This window comes from Protopterus annectens, chromosome 17.part0 (genome assembly GCF_019279795.1).
Source record: "Protopterus annectens isolate FY-2018-M chromosome 17.part0, PAN1.0, whole genome shotgun sequence".
Classification (NCBI taxonomy): Eukaryota; Metazoa; Chordata; order Ceratodontiformes; family Protopteridae; genus Protopterus; species Protopterus annectens.
In genome coordinates this window covers 180,215,213-180,232,127 of record NC_056751.1, presented here as the reverse complement: position 1 = coordinate 180,232,127, position 16,915 = coordinate 180,215,213, and the positions used below count along the sequence as shown (strand labels likewise).

The following is a 16,915-nucleotide window of genomic DNA, read 5'->3' as shown; positions in this document are numbered from 1 at the left end:
TTCAGGAAGTCCATACAAAAGTCATGAAAGAATATAATGTTAGGAAGAAATATTGCGAACATCCATTAGTCTGTTTTTTCATTCAAGGGGACTCTTTCCACCACTTCCCTGCGCTTTATAAACCAGCATAACAAAACATTTTCTCCTTTCCTTTATTAACTTTGCTCTTTAAATATCCTTATATTTTTAATTTTCAAAATATCTGGACACAGAATTAACTTTCAGACTGCAAAAAAGGTTCTCTAGCCAGAAACTGAGCTACATCAGGAATTGTTAAAAAACAATGGCAACCTCAGCCTTACTGTGCCACCTCCCATAACTTTTCATCTTAATGCAATACTGTCCAAAAACATTTCCCTGCATTGCAGCTGTATCGTTTAGCACTTTGCAATTTTTGACCTACAGTTTATAAAACATTGGATCTTATTTCAGGACTTTGTCAGAAAGCTGCACCGCACACACAAGTTCTGCTGAACTAAGGCAAACAGTAGGATGGCCCCACCACCACAGTGCCAAAATGTTACACTGTTTACTTATGCTCACATAAGTAATATGCTTATTGCATGTGCTTATTGCATCAGCTGATCTATTAAGGAACCCTCCTCGATGAAGCCTTGGCAGAGTTTTTTTTTTTTCAATCATATTTAGTCTTTCTATAAAATTTCTATAAAAGTCTATGGTCATGGATGCATATGTTCAAGTACTGATGCAAGCCAGGACAGCCATTAGCAAGCACCTTCCAGTAAATTACAACAGAGATCAGACACAAATATGTACACAGAAATCCAAGACCCAAGGGTGGAGAAGTTCTACTTCTCTACATGTTCAAATTCCACATGACACACTGGCTGACTGAATGAGCAGAGTTACCAGAAATTATGTCAAGCTGTTGAAGCTGCACAGACTGGAATTTGGCATCCAAAAACTATCTGCAATCAGTTTTACTGTAGATGATGCACCAGAAGAAATGAAGTATTTACCACTTCAGGGCCCAGTGGCAAGGATGGTATACCAACAGGTTTGTTGGTGCCTAGTGGGCCTGTCAGCTGTCAGTATGCTACAATCCCTGTATTCTCAGGCATACAAATAGGTACCATGAAGATTACAGTAGCCCAGAAACCGTACTAAAATTTAAGCCTGGGCCTTGAATAGTGTCCTCACACAGACTGCCAATGCTATGACTTCCTTGACCCTCTCTCCAATGCCAAGAATGTCCAAGACTGAAGAGCTTCTGGCTTTGCAAAGTTATTGTTAAGCAGGATTTCAATTTCTGGAGACTCTTAGTTATAACAATGTCCTCCTTGAGTCCAGAGTCATCCAGGAGGTTGCAGAGTTTATTTATAGCTTATCACAATAAGTAGAATTGCAGGGAGAACAGGCAAGATGTTAGAGTGCACTCAAGCCGCAAAACAGATGTGTATTCTGTTGACAACTGGCCAAAGCCCTAAACTTTCAAGAAGCAAGATGGCAAAATGCTGTGGCCTCTAGGGCTTGTATTAGTCTAGAGACTAATAGAGAAAGCAGTACTTGGAAGCTGCACTGCTCACAACATCTAAAGGTATTCTGACTTCTTGGGAGAGAGCTGGGGGTTCATGCTATGTTAATTCTTGAAAATTGGCTATGGGGGGGGGGGGGGGTAACTCAACAGGATTCTTCCAAAGAAACTGCCAGAATTCTGGGAGGAACAGATATAGACTTGGTCAATTCGAGCGGTTAACCTAAGGACTTTATCATGCAACATGGATGTGTTATCTTCAAATGTCTCAGGGAGAGAACCTTCTGGATCCTCTGGTTACTGTGCTCAAACTATCAGCAGGAGTAAACTCTTGCATGCTTATGTGAAGGAGAGCATGTAGACAAGTGCCGCCAGGTGTTGGGAACCAGGACTGGGTACTTCAGCTCATGCAAAATAAAAGGTAGCACATGCAGAACAAAGGAATGACCTTGGCATGGACTTCAGACTCCACTCCCAAAGGGTGCAGTCCCACAACCACAACTTAAGACATCCATCTGCTTATGTCTAGCTCTGCAACAAGAGGAGTTCACAAATCCTTCTCATTCAAGACATCCCAGCCAAACCACAGGTTTGAAGGAAAGCACCATTTCAGCAGATAAGTCTTAAGTGCCACTGATCTAAGACAGGATGCTTCATGCACCATTCTTTAGCACAAAGCTGGTTGATATCTGGCTGCAGCCATTCAGGGGACAGATGTGCAAGAATCTCATAATACACTCCTAAGGATAGAAACTAGAAGCACACTTTCATAAATTCTCTCAATTTCCTCTAAAGTAGAATTGAAGATTTTGCCAGAAGAAAGCAAGTTCACCCTCTACAAGGTATATTTCAAGGATTACTGCATAGCAGCCATGTCTCTAGATGAATTAGACCCTGACTTACCATTATGTGACCTTTTGTGGCAATGCTTTGATTTTATGCTTGTGACTGCAATGGAGATTTCCCAGCAATACCAAAATGAAGAACTAGATGTATTTTCAGACATGAAATAGGCTAAAAGCTTCTGCTTTCATCTTTAACTGGCTAAAATAAACCTCTACGGACAATGATTGAAAGTGTGTTTAAATTGGGTTATAGTAGTGCCACTGGGGGTTTTGGCAACAATCTGACAGTATGCAACGGATTGGGATCTTAAACTGAAATTTAAGAACAAGGACTGAAATATGAACTTTGTGGGTAACAAAGTGCTGCTGGCTCAGGGGACAAAATGGTTATTTAGCTGGTTTGTTAAATCAGTGTGCATGAAATGGTGAACTTAAAAAATATATGAATGGTAACAAGATACAACTCAGACAAGAATACGGATTAGTTATCCCTGTTAAATCTAGGCAGTCCTTTCTTTCTCATTTGATCAAATTGTTGAGAAAGTCTTGCTGCCTACAACATATCACAGTACAACCCAACATAATTAGTCTAACTACAGAACAAGAAACCCGCCAACATAAATGACTTCCGTTCTCAACTTATCCACATAACTTGTCAAAATGAATTCTTTGCATTTGCTAATCTCCTTACAAAACAGATTTTATCAAGTTCTCACTTGTTAAAGTTAATATTGCCAAAACTGTTTCCATACCACTGTTAGACATTTTGACTGTGTATTATGTACTAATTTACTACAGAAGCTCTCTCAGGGCCTCAGCTGAATACGAGTCAGACAATCTCAGTTCCCAAATAACACCTGTGCTAGGGGATGGTGGGAGGAGGAGGGAAGGGAAGATAACTATGAACAGGACAAAGCACTTAGCATGTGCACACCTGCCTCTGGATATTAAAGTTCAAGATATTCAAATGTCAGGCTTATTGTCCGAGCTTTGGCCGGCTAACATCTACCTGAAATCAACTGGATGTACAAGTGAATTTAAGTACACTTATCTGCACTTTCATATAGTACTGTATTTAAATTTGTGTTTTTCACTGATTAACTCAACTGAAGTTGTGGCCGTCTCTACAGTTAGTTCCTCACCCACCCTCCCTGTTCTCGTGTTGGTGGCTTTGAAATTACCTGCCCCTCTTGTAGAGTTGTATTTGGATACTCTTTCTGGGCCCATCTCATTTGCTCACTCAACTTGAGTGCAGTGAGATATTCCGATTCCAGGCACTCCTACAGTGTACAAAGAGCATTTGGGAAGGACAACCCCTGTAGCCTCTTAATCCTGTTCCCTCCCTCAAAAACAAAATAAAAAATATACATATTTTATTCAGCTGCTATTACTGTCACGGTCTTAGTTACTCTTCTGTGTGCCATCTGTTCAGTCACTCTTACTCTGCAAGTATTACTGCTCATTTGTAGCCTTCTAATTTACTACCTTCTGCACTTGTTTTTTAGTAATTTGTTAATTTAATTGCATTTATTTGAACTGTATTTGCAGTAGTGTTGCTACACTCGGGTGTGCTGGCCTGCACTGCAATTTGAATTGTATTTACTGCCGTTTTAGCTGCTTTTCTGTAACAAAAAAAAAAATTCTAAGCTTGTTTCTTGCCCTTCCTGTAACTAGTCAAGTCCAGATACAGACTTGCTGCATCCAGGACTGTTGGTAAGCTTCTGAGCCCCCTAAGCCTGTGTAGGAGGGAAGCCTTCTAGCTTATCAGTGGGAGTGGTAAGCACTAGGTAGCTCGTCTACCATGAGAAGAGAGGTTCTTGGCCCAGAAATTGTAGTTTATTGATCATTTGGACAGTTTGTCCATCTCTTTCAACTTTCTCGTTTTAAAGACCACATCTGCACTAGTTTCCCATCTTTCCTGTAACCAACCTGGGTAGCACTAGAACGCCTTAAACTGATACAAGCCTTCTAGCTTAGAAGAGACTTCGGAGGGATTAAGTATCAGTTTTATGTACTTCCTTGCTGTAGCATTTATTGTGATTTAAAATTTTTTCACATATTGTACTTATTTGACTGCCTGCACTTAGTTTTTTGTTTAAGTAATTTGTTCAACTGTTGCAGGCTACACACTAAAGTGTGATAGCCTTTTCTGATAGTTTGTGGTCATTTAAAGCTGTTTTTAAGTGTATTTTTTTTTTTTTACTGTTTTTGCCTTATATATTAAAAAAAAAATTCCTTGTTTCCCGCCTTTCTAAGCTAGTATAGTCCAGTTTTCAGGCTAGTGCTGAATTCAGGGCTGTGATACTAGTTTCTGAGTTGCCCATATCTTACTTGATAGAAGGAAGTTTCTCTGTTCACCGTGAGAGGGGAGCTTTGAGCAACCTATCTGCCCCTAGAGGAGGAAGTTAGTAGTTTATTGGCCGTTTTGGGCTAATTTCTCTCTCTCATTTCCCTATTATAAAAACCATGTTTGCACGGTTTTGCACACTGGGCAGCACCAGTTAGCTACGGTTAAATTATTCCCGGCTCCACTAAGTCTCTTCAGTTTTTTCCTTGAAACTAGTCAAACTCTCAATCTAAGCACTCAAAAAGCATCCTACCGCCACTAACATATGCGAGAGATTCAATTATACAGCCAAACTGGAAGCTAAGCTGTCAACACCCAAGACTGGAACAGACAGTCAAGAGGAGAAGGTTAACACTTTCACCACACCTCCAGCCTCACAAAGACCTACTAAAATAGCACTGGCAAAATACACAAATACACAAAATCATACTCTTGAGGCTCTAAAAAACCTGCAAATGCATCAGACCACCAAAGCAGACACCCAAACAACCTGCATCTCCAGTCACAAACCAAACCAGACAGTACATAAAACACAAAATCAGTGTGCCGCACAATCACAGCCCTTAAGGTGAAATATCTAACACACTAGTAATAGGAGAGTCTATAGTCAGGCACACTGACGTCCCACTCACTAGGCTGGACAAGCAGAAGGTTGTTAGCTGCCTGTCTGGAGACAGAATCCGCCACATAACACAAGCACTCAGGTCACTCCAGAAAAAGTACAAATATATGACTGTCATTGTTCATGTTGGTGTGACTGACCTGAGACGTACCTCCCTAGACTATATGAAGAGACACGGAAGAGCTCTCTGATCATGTAGCCTGGCTGGTATGACCCTGACCCCGAGTAGCATTCTGCCCTCACCAAGAATGATACCTCAGTATAACGAAAAAATGATCAATTTCAACAACTGGCTAAGCTTCTGGTGTCAAAGGGGATCCAGTGTCTGTCAGCCTGGGACGACATGCTCGACAAGCCACATTACTTCACAAGAGACTGCTTTTGCACACGTCAAACCTAGGCTTTCGATTACTGGCCAAGGCTCTTGCTGTCCCCATAGTGCCTTTTTTAGGCAAAAGTCAAACCCACCTCCATAAACAGCACAATTAACAAAAAAACTGAGGGTTATGCTACTCAACGCCAGGAGTTTAAATCTCAAAATGCACACACTCGAAGCACTCCTCAGTATGGAGAACGTCAACATCTGTGCAATAAATGAAACCTGGTTCAAGGCTCCAGAGAGCACCCCAGCACTACTGGGCTACAACTCATACCACACGTTTTGGCCACAGAGCACGGACCAAAACACAAAAGTAGGGGGTGTATCCATATTCAAGGATACCTACACCGTGGCGCAGCGGGACACCTCTGAGATCATCCATGTGCAACTAACATTGGGCAAATTTGCAGTGCAAACTGTGGCCTGCTACAGATCACCCTCCATGACCTCTATTCCACCTTTCTGGAGACTGGAAAACATGAAGGTCCTACTGAACACCCTGATATTGGGTGATTGCAATTACCCTACCATTCACTGGGAAAACAAACTCCCAGGCCCAGCACTTCCTGGAATTAATCAACTCAAATGCCCATGCCCTGGATCAGCTGGTAAACTCCCCTACCAGAGGTGAAAACATATATTGGACCTGGTCATCAACATGGGCGACAGGTGTTCCACACTGGAGGTCAGTCACTGGTTAGATCAGACCATAAACTAATCACTCTGGATGTCCACACCCCACAACCACCCCCCACTAAGGAAACCATTATAAAGCAAACGTCACCTTACTCGAGACAGAAGTGGTAAGTTTCACAGCCCCATGCTGCCCAAGATGCAGAAACCTTTACAAATGCACTCTGAGCACCTGCAAGGATGCATGGATCATGCCATCCCTAGCAAAACCAAGATGCACTCCTCTAAGAAAAGGAAACTGGACCCCTGCCATAAACAGGCTATACAATAGGAGGAAACTAGTTAAGAAAAAAAGCAAATCCCAAGAAGGAAAGACATCCCTGATCAATATCAGTAAGAAACTAAGGTCCCTCATGAAATCAAAGGCCAACTTTGAAAGAAAAATAATTAAGGATTCAAGATAACATAGCTAAAGAAGGCTTTGTGGTTAAGAATCTAAGTGGCAACTCGCAGATATGCACTGGACTAGTGCAAAATAGCACAAAATATACTGAACCTACTGATATTGCCAACATCCTGGCAGATAGATTCAGTGCAAACTTAACCCCCCTCTCACTGCCAAAAGGGCCCACAACAATACCGGAAAAGTGTAGTGTCCCAAAAATCAGATGTACAGGTGAAAACTGCTCTTTCAAAAGCCAAAAAAACAGCGTCAATGGGACCAGATGGTGTCCCAGGCTGCATCTTGCATGAACTACAGAACACACTAACCCCCCACCTAAACACGCTGTTTAACCTCAGCCTCGCCACAGGCTACGTGCCCAAAGAATGGCGTACAGCACCCGTTATTCTTCTCTACAAAGGAGGGACCACAACTGACCCTGGTAACTATTGCCCCATAAGCCTGACTGCAAGGCTATGGAGCACATCATCATGGAACTCATTAACAAAGACATTGGGAACCTCCAAACACTTGACCCGACCCAGTTCGGCTTTGTTAAAGGGCAGATCATTCCTAATAAACCTGGTTGACTTCTTCGAGACAGTCACAAAGGCCATAGAGAAGGGGAAAGGTGGTTCACACAGCCTACCTTGACCTCGACAAGGCTCGACACCATTCCCCACTCTGGTATTACAGAAAAACTCACCAGCCTGAACATAAACCCCTATGTCATGAGATGGGTTGCCAACTGGCTTACAGACAGAACTCACACGGTAAGAATAGCAGGCTCCAGGTCAGACTCTAAACCAGTCACAAGTGGTGTCCCGCAAGGCTCTGTCCTGGGACCCCTACTGTTTGGCATATACTACAGGCAAACACAGGAGGACTATGGCTAACCAAGTTTTCAGAGGACTGCAAATTGGGAGCCATAATTGACTCTCCGGCTGACATGGACATCCTCCAAAAGGGCCTTACTGAGATGGACACCTGGTGTCAAAGTCATGGCCTCAAGCTAAATGCCAAAAAATGCATAGTCATCCTGTTTGGGAAAAACAACCCCCACAAATTACCACATAGGTGGCAGCCCTCTTAATACAGAAAAGATCTGGGGACCCAGGTAGATAGTGATCTCTCCTTTGACAATCATATTACCAAAGTAGTTAGGAAATCCTTCTATGTGGCCCATCCAATTACTAAATGGTTAACATCTAGAAATAAAGAGGTTATAGTGGCCCTCTACTCATCACTCATTAGACCCATCGTAGAGTAAAATGCCCCATTTGAGACGTACCTCACAGGACACTTCTAACAGCTGGAAAGACCACAAAGGTACATCACCAAGAGGATTACTGGCCTCAAACATATGTCCTATGCAGCCAGACTGAAAACTCCTGCTGTACTCAGTGGCATATCGCTTACTCAGAGGTTCTCTGTCCGACTTGCAAAGTCATGTCCAACTCAGAATTGATGGACGTGCTCCACCTAAAGAAATCCAAGTCACTGCGAGCCACGTGGTCTAGTGAGCTAAATCTTGCCTCAACAATAAATAGAAAATGTTGGAGGGATAGATTCCTGTCAGACTCCCCATGCTTTGGAACAAAATTCCAAACTACATCGGGCAGAGCCCCTCACTAACACTCAAGAGGAACCTTGATGAGTGGTTGGGTAACAGAAAATACACCCCTGGGATCACTTCATTGGCTCTGCTTGACAGAGGATCAGTTAATCAATGGGGCGGCGAAAGTAGACACTCTGGCTAGGCTTATAAATGCCCTTGGGCAGATAGCCTAGTACCTACCTATGAACCTATGGACTGATTTAAGTTAAATAAAAACACCTTTTCAGGAGGATCAGCAGATGCGATTAATGAAGGGATCCACGTTATCTTGCTCCATCTAAAAGTGACAAGTGGAAATGAGTTATTCATTTTTATCAAGCATTGGCTAGATTTTCTACTTAATTTTTTTCTGGTCTTTGTATTTATTATAGGACTTCTAATGCACTGTAGTCTTTCATTGCTCCTATTACCCACACTAGAGGGAGAGGATCCATCAGGCAATACTTAGTAAATGTAACCTTGGTATTTTGGATATATTTTGCTGACTAATTAGCTATAGCTATATCTACAGCTATATCTACATAGTTCCCCTTCAAAGTTGAACGTTCAGAAACTTGAAATGCATATGGCTGAAGCCATATGCTCAAATATCTGAAGCTCAACTTCGTGAAAGGGAACTAAAAAAAAACGTAACAAAGTGTTTCTGCAGGGGGGCAAGGCCCCCTGCACCCCCCACTACTTATTTATTCCAACTCAGAGATCACACTACAACAAAGAAAGGGAAATCTCCTGTTGTGCGCTGTATGCCATTCCTCATTCACAGAGTCGAGCTTCCACAATTTCGAGCATATGGTCTCAGCCATATGACTTTGCGATGGAGAACCATATTAAGACACGTGTGTGTGTGTGTGTATATATATATATATATATATATATATATATATATATATATATATATATATATATAGTGTGTGTGTGTGTGTTTTGGTGCAGTAGTGCAGTCTGTTTTGTTAGTATAGTTATGGGCTTATCTATATCCTGGCTTAATAAGCACATTTTCTTTTTTGTATAAAATTAAGATGGCAAGTTCTTATAACCAACTATGCACAGTAAACTGGTCTTCTATAATGATTCAGGTGACATTATTAATGGTACAAAGGCTTTTTGCTTATATGGAAATCTCCATTTGTCAAACAATTATGGAAAGCAACACAAAAATTAGTCAATAAATATTATAATAAATATTACAGAAAATAAAGATTTCATAAGAAATCACAATGCAGGAGGTATGGATTCAACTGCCTGAATGAAGCAGTCCAGGAATGTTATAAAGCAACAGGTTAAAATTGTTACTAATATTTGTCTTTGCATCAGTCTTATAGTAACAGTCACTCTGAAGGCAGATTATAATGAATGTAATAATGCCTAACTGATTAACTGAGAATGCTGTTTAAAGAACGTCCATTTGCTGATTAATTTGATCTAGTGACTAATTCCATTCAATTGTTTGGTGTTGTCTAGTAATAGTCAACTAGAAGACTTGTCCCGACATATTTTACTTGCAGTGTGTTACACCTGACATTTTACTTGCAGTGCGTTACACCTGTGAAGTACAGAAGTCTAACCTGCAGTTGGAAAAATTCTGCAGCTATAATCAGGAATTCTCATGGCAAAGCAAATTAGAAGAGAACTTGAAGCGAAAGAAATCAGATATTTGGCTATTCACAGAAAAGCCTGAAATGCAAGTTTGCTACTAATTTGTGATTGGGTGAAACCGCTTAAAAATGTATCCAACACTTTTCTTGAAGACAGATAAAATAGAAAAACAAAAAAGACAGGGAAAAAAAATCAAGCCACAAATTAATGTGTGTAAGTTACCTGCTTGCCTGCTACATTAATGAACAAAGAATTTATGATGGAAAAGATCAAACGGGGGTAAACCTATTGAAAAAAAACAAAACAAACCTGACCTCAATAAAAAGGTGTGGGTGCTATGGGCATGAAGTGAAATTAACACTATGCAGTTAAAAGAATTACCTGGAAGTATGCAAAAACTTGTGATATATAAAGAGATGAAAATAAAAAAAAAAAAAAAAAAAAAAAAGAGTAAAATGCATTATGATAGCAGCAAAGCAAGAACTGGAACCATATGGCACAAAGAAAGCATGCCGTAATATTTTGTGTACTAAGGGTGGCTTATAAGCATAACAGGAAGTGTTGCTCACAAAAACACTGTCGAAAGCTACTGGGAAGGGAAATTACAAGTAAAATTCACCCAATATTCCATTCATTAGGCTTCTGTCTGGGATTTCTGTCTCAACCATAAGACCTCAGAGTTGCTGCATACAAACAGAATGCTTAAAAGGGTGCTGTACCTTGATTATTTGAGGTGGGGGTAGACAAAAGCATGACAGATGTGATATGATACAAGTGGTAACATTTCACATTAAAGAAGAACAAATTAAATAAACAAGAGCAAATGAAATACAGTAACAAGTCTAAATAAAAATTGGTACACAGGTTATGACGCCCAATACAGAAAGTCACAGCAGATGTACAGATACTAAAGACAGAAAATAAGCCTGCATTAGAGATTTCTAGGAATGGTCCACCTCAGTGTGCATCCAATATGCCTAAAATAAGTCTGCCTGCTAGAACAAGCTATAGCACAGGAACAGGTCTCGGATCAGGAAAAGAGTTTTGAAAATTTGAGAAACCGTTTCCAAACACTAAAATACTAGCATGTGAATAAGCCAGCCAGTTGTGCTGCAAGTAAATACCAATCACAATGGTATAGGAGCTGTAATCCCAAAGTGAACAGAGAAGCTGCTTATGGGTCTTGACAGCATTTAAAATGCACAAAAGATATGGTCAAACAGAAAAGCAATTGCCAACTGGTATATAGATGTGATAGAGTCCTTAAATATATGTTTAAGTTAGACATTCTGGTGGAAAGACCACAAAAATCATAACAAATTCAAACTGTTTTATTACAAGGCATCTGAGATTACAGAAAATTAAAAGCATCACTGACACGGAAACATTGTTGCAATAAGAAACTGGCCTAAGCAAAAATTAGTATGGAAAAAAAATAATTTTCCTTCAATGAAGATTTATGAATAGGGCTTAATTTAAAAAAACTGCAAAATAGTATATACAGCTGCTTCTGTACTAGAAGAGCTGTTTCATATACGTTTTATTTTATGCAGCAATATGCTCTGCTCAATATTTTAACAGAGCCTGAGCTTGATGGGGGGGGGGGGGGTTTCTCTCTCAATTGTTTGGCTGCATGGCAAAACTATTTTGGTCTCTGAAAAGTTTCACCAGCAGTACTAAACTTGCAACCTTCCACCATTTTACTGACTGCTTTCTATTGGCCCTGAACAGCAGAAATCCATGTTCTAACAGCGGATTCCTTGAACTAGGTTTATTTAACATTGCCTCATTTTCCTGCTGGTAGTTTGGACACTCCCGTTTGACATCAATTGCTTTAATTTTGGGGCCACAAAGATGCTAGCAGCTCCTGGATGTTTTACACATTAGCATTTTAAGGATGCTATAGAACTGTATTTTGTAACTCATATTGGCACGGTTTTAATTTATTCATATGGGCTGCATAATCTAATCCAGTTCACTAAATGTTGCAACATTTGAAGCAACAGGGACCAATTCAAATATTTCCCACCCTCATTTCTTGTTTAGCTCTTTCTGACTACAAAGTTCAAGAAACAAAAATGTCAATATCCTTCTAGTTATAAAAGGTCACATTCTATACTTGTTGACATCCTACTACAGTGCTTAACAATCCTCTTATTTAAGAGGGGAAAAAAAAAAATCAGACGTTTCTGCCAACTCACTTGTGCAGAGAAACCACCCATGTCAGACCTCAACAAAGTGGTCTCACCCACAAGCCCTTGCCTGCTTTAAGTCCCAAGCAAAAAAAAAAGCTCCAACTTCTCTTGAATCAACAGCTCTACAGTCACTGAAGATCTGACCATTTGTCATCTACTTGGATTTTGTCTCGAGGATACCCAGGGGTACAACTACATTAACCTGCAATTCAAACACCCAAATCCTGCAACCTCACTGCCGTTTTCTTCTACGCTCATCTTCTCCCTACCTCCTCTTTCCTGAGATCACACCCTCTGCTCTACCACTGTAGCAATCCTTACAGTTTAGGGACGCAGTGCCACAGGCTCCTAAACAGGAGTTTCTCCTTGAATGCTCATCCAGCCCCCATAATCTAGAGTGAATAGTAGAAGCACCAACCAGATCAAACCTACAAACTGGTAATCATTATGAGGTTAAGGGTAAAGTAAAGAGTACATGTCCCCATATTAAACATCTAGCCTAGTTCCTTCAGTGACCACTAATGGTCTCATCTTGGTCTAAAAAAGTCCCCCCCCCCACAAACGTATTCCTGGTAGATAAATCCATCTCCAACACAAAATCCCTCTCAAACAACCTCCTATTTATTAACCAGACTCCACTTCACTCCCCAGATTGACCCAGAGTACTAGGTTATACTTAACACTGCCAAGCATTCAAGAATCCCTTTTTACTAAAAGCACACAGACACACCAAAGATCAGAATGGATATGGAAATTAAAGAACACTGCTTACTAACTGCCCAATGGCTGTTGTGTTAAGTATTTTATCCACGGATTCCATCCATCACCAATTAGGAAAAAGCACTAGTCTCCACTCATTACTTTACCTTGCTGATTTTACTATACACAAAATTATACAATTTTATTCATATATTACATCTAGTCTATGTAATGCTTTTACCACTTTACACAGCTCCTTCTGCCAAGGCTCTGAGCAAAAACCAACCCATTGATTTGGTGCGGGATTCTTTGTTCAGAAGAGTCAATATGCAAGATTGCAAAACTTCACAACCTTATTACTGCGTTCTTCCAATTTTCTTGCATTTTTCTGGGGGGAGTGAATTTATGCAAAGTAAATAACTACAGTTTCAGGAGCACAGTAAAAAGTGGAAACATTTTCTTCCACAACACATTAAAATCTGCATGTCCCAAGGGCAACACTGGACAGAAGACTAAACTTTGCAGTAAATACTGCGACCAACTGTCATAAGAAATGGACTCAATATAAGCTTTTAAAAATCAAAGATAAATAAGACCATTTCGCCAGTGGTGAAAAAAGGGACCCAAGAACAGAATTAGCTTTCAAAGTTTTGTTTGATGAAAGTGGTATATTACAGACTTGAACAGAAACTACTCAACCAAAAATTCAAGCACTTTTCAAACACACACACAAACACACACACACACACACACACACACACACACACACACACACACACACACACACACACACACACACACACACACACACACACACACACACAAATAAACACACACAAACTACTTTTTTCAGCTGCTCCCATTAGGGGTCGCCACAGCAGATCATCAGTTTCCATTTCTTCTTGTCCTCTGCATCTTGCTCTGTCACCCCAACCACCTGCATTTACTCTCACCACATCCACAAACCTTATCTTAGGCCTTCCTCTTTTCTGGTTACCGGGCAGCTTCATCCTTAGCGTCTTTTCCCCAATATACTCTGCATCCCTCCACAGCACATGTCCAAACAAACATAATCTTGCCTCTCTGGCTTTGTCTCTAAACCTTCCAACCTAGGCTGACCCTCTAATATACTTATGCCCAATCCTGTCCACCCTAGTCACACCCAGTGCAAATCTTAACATCTTTAACTCTGCCACGTCCATTTCTGACTCCTGTCTTTGTCAATGCCACTGTCTCCAACCCATATAACATTGTTGGTCTCACTACCCTCTTGTAGACCTTCCCTTTCCCTATTACTGGTACTCATCTGTCACAAATCACTCCTGACATTCTTCTCCACCCACTCCATCCTGCCTGTACTCTTTCACCTCTCTTCCACACTCACCATTATTCTGAACGGTTGATCCCAAGTATTTTAACTCATCCACCTTTGCCACCTCTACTCCCTGCATCCTTACCATTCCTCTATCCTCCCTCATTCACACACATATATTCTGTCTTAGACCTGCTGACCTTCATTCCTCTTCTCTCTAGAGCACATCTCCACCTCTCCAGTGTCTCCTCCACATGTTCCCTACTTTCACTACAGATCACAATGTCATCTGCAAACATAGTCCACAGGGACTCCTGTCGGATCTCGTCCGTCAACCTGTCCATCACCATTGCAAATAAAAGGGCTCAGAGTTTATCCTTGATGTAATCCCACCTCCACCTTAAAAACGCATCCATCACTCCCACCGCAGACCTCACCGCTGTCACACAACCCTCGTACATATCCTGTACCACCCTTACATACTTCTGACACTCCCAACTTCCTCATACAATACCACAACTCCTCCCTAGGCACCTTGTCATATGCTTTCTCCAAGTCCACAAAGACACAATGAAACTCCTTCTGACCTTCTCTCTGAGCAAACATCACATCTGTAGTGCTCTTTCCTGGCATGAAACCATACTGCTGATTACTAATCACCTCCCTTCTTAACCTAGCTTCCACTACTCTTTCCCATAACTTCATGCTGTGACTGATCAATTTAATCCCTCTGTAGTTACTACAGCTCTGCACATCCCCTTATTCTTAAAAATCAATAAATTAGAAATAAAACAGTACAAAAATACAAAAGTAAAGCAACATTAATCAACCTTTACCCTTCTGTAAATACTGCCACCATCTGTCATAACACAATTTGAATTAATATGAGAAAAAAAAATCAAAAACTGGAACCTTAATCCTCAGTAAGCTTGCTGCTGGGTTTCATAGCAGTACTTCACTATGATGGCAAATGTCTGGATAAAAAAAATAATGGCCTGTACATTCGTATGAACATGCCAGGCCTACACATCTGTATACATTTATTAGTGTACCAGTTATGCAACAGTTTAATAAACTGCAGGAGAATACGTTTTGGTTCTTCATCAGACAAGGTTGCTTGACATTTTATATCCAGACCAGCAAGCAATTTTAAGGCAAACTCATGGGCCCTGTTCTTAAGTGTGTTCCAATGTCACGAACAGATGCACCATCAATTGAGACATCTGCTAAAATCATCCACATTAGATCAAAGCAATGAGCCAATGCTCAAGGAGCCATCAAATTAAATCTCGAGAAACTATTAGTGTATTTCAGATACAGCCTATGGTAATATCTACAGATATGGCCCGTGGCAATTTTTACAAGCCCTGACAAATCTTACTTGTGGCAGGTACTCTAGCTTAAACAAAATCTAGAGGATGCACCTATGTCAGGAACCAAAACGCATAGGCAGGGGGACAAAGGGTGGAGGATTTGTTACAGAAGACATCTAACATTACATTAAGCACTCACAATGGATACTGAGAGGCCCATCTGAAGTAACTAATGGGAACAGAACCCAGTTCATTGTCCTAGGTAGCTGTGCTACAAAAGCATAGCTTTAGTGTGTCCCCAAATGAAGTCCTGTATTGGGAAATATCATTAGCTTCAAATTTAAAAAAAGTATTCACAGGTGACCAAACAGTGATAACACGAATGTCATCCAAATTGGTATTAGGGATTGCCAAAGGAAATTGCAAGTGTAAAGTCAGTAAATACAAAACCCATTACCCCTTTGTAAAGAGCTGAGAAGGTAAAAAAGTTGGTCATTTCTGCAACTACAGTTTGTAAAAAAAAGTATGTGAGCTTTCTATGGAAAGCCAAACACAGTAAAGGAGATTCTTCATAAAGGTTAAGTAATGTGAAAAAAATGCATGTGGACTGATCGGGTTAAGCTTTGCAGCTACTTTAGGCATGACAGACGGGTTGATCTGCATGGAACTTAAAGTATGGAGGTTCAAAAATACAGGGCCTTGCTGTACCAGAAATGGTTTGCCAGAGATTTTAAATCTGTGGATTAAAGGGAGGAGGTACAGCAAGGTTCCACAAAAATATTTCATGGAGATACAGATTTTCAAAATGGAGGTCTCAGAAGAAAGCACTTCTAAGAAGAGCCTTATACACAGAAGTCAGAAGAAAGCACTTCTAAGAGCCTTATACACAGAAGTTAAGGACATTAAATCCTGTCCACCATGAAAATATAGAAATTGTAATGAACAGAGGTCAAAAAGGGATCCTAGTTATACTTACCAGCATAACCAAACATGAAAAATTTCCTCTTCATCACTGTCTTAGGTGGATGACAGCAAACAGAGAACAGAACTTGTAAAGAGGCAGTGTATGCCTGAGAAAGGCCTATGCCAATTAACAGTATTACACTGCAGTGGAAAGAAAATATGAATTTCCAAACTGAATGGCAAAGCAATCAATCCTGCACGGATGCAGAATCTCAGTTTCCAGTCCAGAGCATGCAGTGCCTTGTGAAGTTACTGGCAGCATGTTCCAGTTAGTACAGATCTTGCAATGCCTGGCAGCAGCAGACTGTCAGTATGTGCTTTAAAACCAAGAACACCGTCGATGGACCCAGACAATATCCCATGATGCCTTCTAAATAGCGTGAAACATGACCAATCAGGGCCTCTGGAGTTACCATTTAACTGTAGCCTCCAAACAGGCTTCATGCCTCATGACTG

General features: G+C 40.7%; 1 protein-coding gene across 3 annotated transcripts in view; it reads right to left on the bottom strand.

Annotated features, from left to right (window-relative positions):
• ARL14EPL (ADP ribosylation factor like GTPase 14 effector protein like) overlaps positions 1–16,915 on the bottom strand; it is a 265,508-nt gene that overhangs the window by 139,461 nt on the left and 109,132 nt on the right. The window lies entirely within an intron of this gene.